Genomic DNA, 7,034 nt, shown 5'->3' with positions numbered 1-7,034 from the left:
GCTTGATTGTTGATTATATTGGGGTTTTTTGTGCTTGTTTGTGAGATTGTTTCACTTTTTGTTTTTGTTTTTGTTTTGTTTTGTTTTTTTTGCTTCTGTTTTCCCTCACCTCGCCTGATATTCGTTGTTGTTTGTAGTTTGCATTCATCTCTAGGTATTTGTTGCTGGCATTTGTTGGGATTAGTGGCTGTTCTATTGGGGTTTTCTCCCCATATAAATAGTTGTTTTCCCTCTTCTTTTTTATTCTCTTTCTTTTCTCTTACTTTTTTTTCTTTTCCCAATTTCATTTTTGCACTCCTTTTTTTCTCTTTTCTCTTCTTCTTTCTTTCTTATCCTCTAATTCTCTTTTCTCTGGTGGTCACCTTTATTTGGGGTTATTAGTATCATGAATACATTTGTGTTCAGTGGTGTGTGCATTGTGCCTTGTTGTGTTGTATTTTGTGCCCTTAAATCAATGCAGGAGAGAGAGAACTACATAACCAAACACCCAGAGAAGAGAGATCATGGGGCGACAAAGAAACGGCCCACATATGACAGAAAAGCAGGCATCACCAGAAAAGGAAGTAAACAAAATGAAGGCTAGCAACCTGTCAGAAAAAGAATTCAGAGAAATGGTCATAAGGTGGATGAAAAGAATGGAAGACAAATTCGACAATATGTGTAAGAACCAAGAGGAAATGAAGAAGAACCAAGAAGAAATGAAAAATGACATCGCTGCTATAAAGAACCCAATAGAAAGCATCAACAGTACATTAGAAGAAGCAGAGGACCACATCAGTGAGCTAGAAGACAAGGTTGGAAAAAAATACCCAAGATGAGCAGTTTCTAGAAAAAAAAAATTAAAAAGCAGGAGGAGAGCCTAAGGGAACTTTGGGACAACACAAAACAAAACAACATCCTCATAATAGGGGTCCAAGAAGGAGAGGAAACCAAGCAAAAAATAGAAAACCTGTTTGACGAAATAATGACAGAAAACTTCCCTGATATAGGGGAGAGAAATCCAAGAAGCTCACAGAGTCCCAAACAAAATGAACCCCAAAAGACCGATGCCAAGGCACATCATAATTAAATTGGCAAACACCAATGACAAAGTAAGAATCTTAAAAGCGGCCAGAAAGAGACAGAAAGTTACCTACAGCCGAAACCGGTTTGGCTCAGTGGATAGAGCGTCGGCCTGCGGACTCAAGGGTCCCAGGTTCAATTCCAGTCAAGGGCATGTACCTTGGTTGTGGGCACATCCCCAGTAGGGGGTGTGCAAGAGGCAGCTAATCGATGTTTCTCTCTCATCAATGTTTCTAACTCTCTATCCCTCTCTCTTCCTCTCTGTAAAAAATCAATAAAATATATTTTTTTAAAAAAAGAAAAAGAAAGTTACCTACAAAGGATCCCCCATCAGACTAGCGACTGATTTCTCAAAAGAAACACATCAGGCAAGAAGGGAATGGAATGAAATATAAAAGTCATGCAAAGGAAGGGTCTGAATCCAAGAATACTGTACCCAGAAAGACTATCAATGCTTCCCAGACCAAAAAGGACTAAGGGAGTTTATTACCACAAAACCAGCAATGCAAGAAATGCTAAAGGGTCTGCTGTAAAAAGAAAAAATAGGAAGCAAGAAAGGAAAACAGGGGTAAAGAATAAAAATTGCAACAAACAAGTACCTATCAATACCTTTAAATGCAAATGAATTAAATGCCCCAATCAAAAGACATAGGGTAACTGAGTAGATAAGAAAACATGACCTATATATCTGCTGTCCACATGAAACCCACCTCAGAATAAAAAGACACACACAGACTGAGGGTGAAGGGATGGAAAAGGGTTTTTCAGGCGAATGGAAATGAAAAAAAAAACTGGGGTAGCAATACTTATATCTGACAAATTAGATCTCAAAGTGAAGGACATAAAAAGAGATAAGGAAGGCCACTTCATAATACTAAAGAGAGCAATCCAACAAGAAGAAATAACTCTGGTAAACATATATGCACCCAATACAGGAGCACCCAAATACATAAAAAAAACTTGGGGAGGATATCAAGGGGGAGATTGACAGCAATACAGTCATAGTGGGGGACTTTAATACCCCACTATCACCATTGGACAAATCCTCTAAACAAAAAATCAGCAAAGAAACATCAATCCTAAATGACTTGCTAGATCAGATGGAATTAATTGGCATCTTCAGAACATTTCACCCCAAAGCCACAGAATATACATTCTTCTCAAGTGCACATGGGTCATTTTCAAAGATAGACCATATGTTGGGTCACAGGCAAAGTCTCTTCAAATTCAAGAAGATAGAAATCATATCAAGCATCTTCTCAGATAACAATGGCATAAAACTGGAAATCAACTACAATAAAAACATTCCAAAAAAAAATCAAACACTTGGAGACTAAATAGCATGCTATTAAACAATGACTGGGTTACCAGAGAGATCAAAGAAGAAATAAAAAACATCATGGCAACAAACAACAATGAAAACACAACAATCCAAAATCTATGGGACACAGCGAAAGCAGTCTTGAGAGGGAAATTCATAGCTCTACAAGCCTACTGCAAAAAAACAAGAATCTATGGCAATAAATTACCTAACCCTACAACTCAAAGAGAGCAACAAGAAAAAGCCCAGTGTAAGCAGAAGGAAGGAAATAATAAAGATCAGAGCAGAGATAAACGACATAGAGACCAAAGAAACAATACAAAAGATCAATAAAACCAAGAGCTGGTTCTTTGAAAGGATAAACAAGATTGATGAACCTCTAGCCAGGCTCACCAAGAAGCAGAGAGAGAACCCAAATAAACAAAATCATAAATGAAAAAGGCAAAATAACAACAGACCCCACAGAAATACAAAGGATTGTTAAAAAATACTATGAACAACTCTATTCCAACAAACTGGACAACCTGGAGCTAATGGACATATTCCTAGAAAAATACAACCTTCCAAAACTCAATCAGGAAGAATCTAAACATCTCAATAGGCCAATAACTATGGAAGAAATTGAATCAGTCACAAAAAGCTTTCAGCAAACAAAAGCCCAGGGCCAGGCGGCATCACAGGGGAGTTTTACCAAACATTCAAGGAAGAACTAAAACCTGTCCTCCTCAGACTATTCCAAAATATTCAAGAGGAAGGGACACTTCCAAACTCATTCTATGAAGCCAGCATCACCCTAATACCAAAACCAGAATAAGACAACACAATGAAAGATAATTACAGGCCAATATCCCTCATGAACATAGATGCCAAAATCCTAAACAAAATTCTAGCAAATTGGATCCAACAGTACATCAGAAAGATCATACACCATGACCAAGTAGGATTTATCCCAGGGATGCAAGGATGGTACAATATCTGCAAATCAATAAATGTGATACATCACATAAACAAATTGAGAGATAAAAACCACATGATCATATCAATTGATGCAGAAAAAGCATTTGACAAAATCCAACACCCATTTTTTGATAAAAACTCTCAGCAAGGTGGCAATAGAAGGCTCATACCTCAACATAATAAAAGCCATATATGACAAACCCACAGCCAACATCATGCTCAATGGGAAAAATCTAAAACCATTTCCCATAAGAACAGGAACAAGACAGGGATGCCCACTCTCACCACTCCTGTTCAACATAGTACTGGAAGTATTAGCCATTGCAATTAGACATGAAGAAGAAATAAAAGGCATTCAAATTGGAAAAGAAGTATAACTGTCCTTATTCACAGATGACATGATATTGTACATAAAAAACCCTAGAGACTCAATCATAAAACTATTAGACTTAATAAATGAATTTGGCAATGTAGCAGAATACAATATTAACACCAATAAATCTATGACATTTCTATACACCAATAGTGAACTTACAGAAAGAGAGACTAAAAAAGTAATCCCATTTACCATCGCACCAAAAAAATTAAGATACCTAGGAATAAACTTAACTAAGGAGGTAAAAGACCTATATGCAAAAAACTACAGGACACTGAAAAAAGAGATAGAGGAAGAGATAAACAGATGGAAGAACATACCATGTTCATGGATTGGGAGAATCAACATCATTAAAATGTCCATACTACCCAAAGCAATCTATAGATTCAATGCACTCCCCATTAAAATACCAATGGCATATTTCACAGACCTAGAAATAACTCTCCAAAAATTCATCTGGAATTAAAAAAAGACTCCAAATAGCTGCAGCAATCCTGAGAAAGAAGAACAAAGTAGGTGGGATCTCAATACTAGATTTCAAGCTGTATTACAAGGCCACTGTTCTCAAAACAGCCTGGTACTGGCACAAGAACAGGCATATAGACCAATAGAATATAATAGAGAACCCAGATATCAACCCAAACCAAAATGCTCAATTAATATTTGACAAAGGAGGCATGAACACACAATGGAGTCAAGACAGTCTCTTCAATAAATGGTGTTGGGAAAATTGGACAGATACGTGCAAAAAATGAAACTAGACCACCAATTTACACCATACACAAAAATAAACTCAAAATGGATAAAGGACTTAAACATAAGACAGGAAACCATAAAAATATTAGAGAAATCCACAGGCAGCGAAATCTCGGACATATGCCAAAGCAATTTCTTCACTGATACCGCTCCTAGGGCAATGGAAGCTAAAGAGAAAATTAACAAATGGAACTACATCAAAATAAAAGGCTTTTTTACAGCAAAAGAAACCATCAACAAAACAACAAGAAGGCCCACTGTATGAGAGAACATATTTGCAAATGTTATCACAGATAAAGGTTTAATCTCCAACATTTACAGGGAACTCATACAACTTAATAAAAGGAAGATAAATGATCCAATAAAAAAATGCACAACGGACCTAAATAGGTACTTTTCGAAAGAAGACAGAAGGCCTAGAGGCATTTGAAAACATGCTCAAAGTTACTAATTATCCGAGAGATGCAAATCAAAACAACAATGCAGTACCATCTCACACCTGTCAGAATGGCAATCATCAACAAATCAACAAACGACAAGTGTTGGCGAGGATGCGGAGAAAAAGGAACCCTCGTGCACTGCTGGTGGAAATGCAGACTGGTGCAGCCACTGTGGAGAACAGTATGGAGTTTCCTCAAAAAACTAAAAATGGAACTCCCATTTGACCCAGTAATCCCACTTCTAGGAATATTCCCCAAGAAACTAGAAACACCAATCAGAAAGGATATATGCACCCCTATGTTCATAGCAGCACAATTTACCAAGGCTAAGATTTGGAAACAACCTAAATGCCCATCAGCAGATGAGTGGATTAGAAAACTATGGTACATCTACACAATGGAATACTACGCTGCTATAAAAAAGAAGTAATTCTTACCATTTGCAGCAGCATGGATAGAACTGGAGAGCATTATGTTAAGTGAAATAAGCCAGGCAATGTAAGAAAAATACCACATGATTTCACTCATTTATGGAAAATAAAGAACGTTATAACCTGATGAATAAAAAGATAGATACAGAGGCAGTAAAGCACTGAACAGACTGACAAATTACACCGGGAAGGCTGGGGAGTGTCGGGGATGGGGGGAAAGAGATCAACCAAAGGACTTGTATGCATGCATATAAGCACAACCAATGGACACAAGACACTGGGGAGGGTGGGATGAGGGCATGTGACGGGGGTTAGGGGAGGCTGGGGGAAAGTCTGGAGGGGTGGAGGAGATATATGTACTACTACATGTAATACTTTAAACAATAAAAAAAAGCTGAAATTTTTAAATTTAGTTATTTGAAAAAGATGATACATGAGAGTATGTCTGCTTTAATTTTGACTGAGAACCAATCTGAATATGAACAATCAACATGTGTAGTGTGCAAATAAACATTTAAGGGCTGACTATACAACTTTTAAAACTTCTTATCCTATTCATAATATATAATAGAGAAAGAGAAAAAAAGAATATTTCTGAATATTTATTTGTAAAGTATGTGGCCATATTATGTATCATGGAAGGAGACAGCTGGGGTAGGGAGGGGAGTATTTTTAATTTTGGTTTCCACATATTAATATGTAGAAATACATTTGAATTTTACTTATCTTATATCTTGCAACTTTTCTCAATTCACCTATTAGTTCTAGAAGATTTTTTGTAGATTCCATGAGATTTTCTGTATAGAGTCTATACTATAGACAAGCATGTTATCTTTGAATAAGGACAATTTGCCCTAGTTGGTTTGGCTCAGTGGATAGAGCATCAGCCTGTGGACTGAAGGGTCCCAGGTTCGATTCTGGTCAAGGGCACATGCCTGGGTTGTGGGCTTGATCCCCAGTAGTGGTGTACAGGAGACAGCCGATCAATGATTCTCTCATTATTGATGTTTCTATCTCTCTCCCCCTTTCCCTCTCTGAAATCAATAAAATATATTTTTAAAATAAATAAATAAGGACAATTTTATTTCTTCCTTTTTAAACTATATTCTTTTTATATCTTTTTGTCTTAATGTGTTGTATTTTCAGTGCTGTGTTGAACAATAGTGGTGAGAATGAACATCTGTGGCTTATTTGTAGACTAGAAGGAAAGCAGTATTTCAACATTAATTGTGATGTAAGCTGTCATCTTTTTGTAGATATTTTTTATCAAGTCGAGGCAATTCCCTTATCACGACATACTGAGAGTTGTTTTTTAATCATAAATGGGTGTTGAATTTTCTCAAATGATTTTTCTGTTCCTATAAGATTTTTCTTCTTGAACCTATTGATATGGTGGATTTCATTGATTGATTTTTGAGTGTTGAACCAGTCTTGAATACCTGGGAAAAAACCTCATTTGGTAATGGTATATACCTGTTTTTTATAAATTATTGTATTTAATTTGCTAATGTTTTGTTGAATAATTTTTTTGTCTAAGTTCCTTAGAGATACTGGCCTGTGGTTTCTTTATTCCCTTTTCTTCCTTCCTTCCTTCCTTCCTTCCTTCCTTCCTTCCTTCCTTCCTTCCTTCCTTCTTTCCTTTCTTCCTTCTCCTTCCTTCCTTTCTTTCCTTTTTCTCTTTCTTTGTTTCT

This window comes from Eptesicus fuscus, chromosome 1 (genome assembly GCF_027574615.1).
Source record: "Eptesicus fuscus isolate TK198812 chromosome 1, DD_ASM_mEF_20220401, whole genome shotgun sequence".
Taxonomy (NCBI): domain Eukaryota; kingdom Metazoa; phylum Chordata; class Mammalia; order Chiroptera; family Vespertilionidae; genus Eptesicus; species Eptesicus fuscus.
This window is presented reverse-complemented; position numbering follows the sequence as displayed.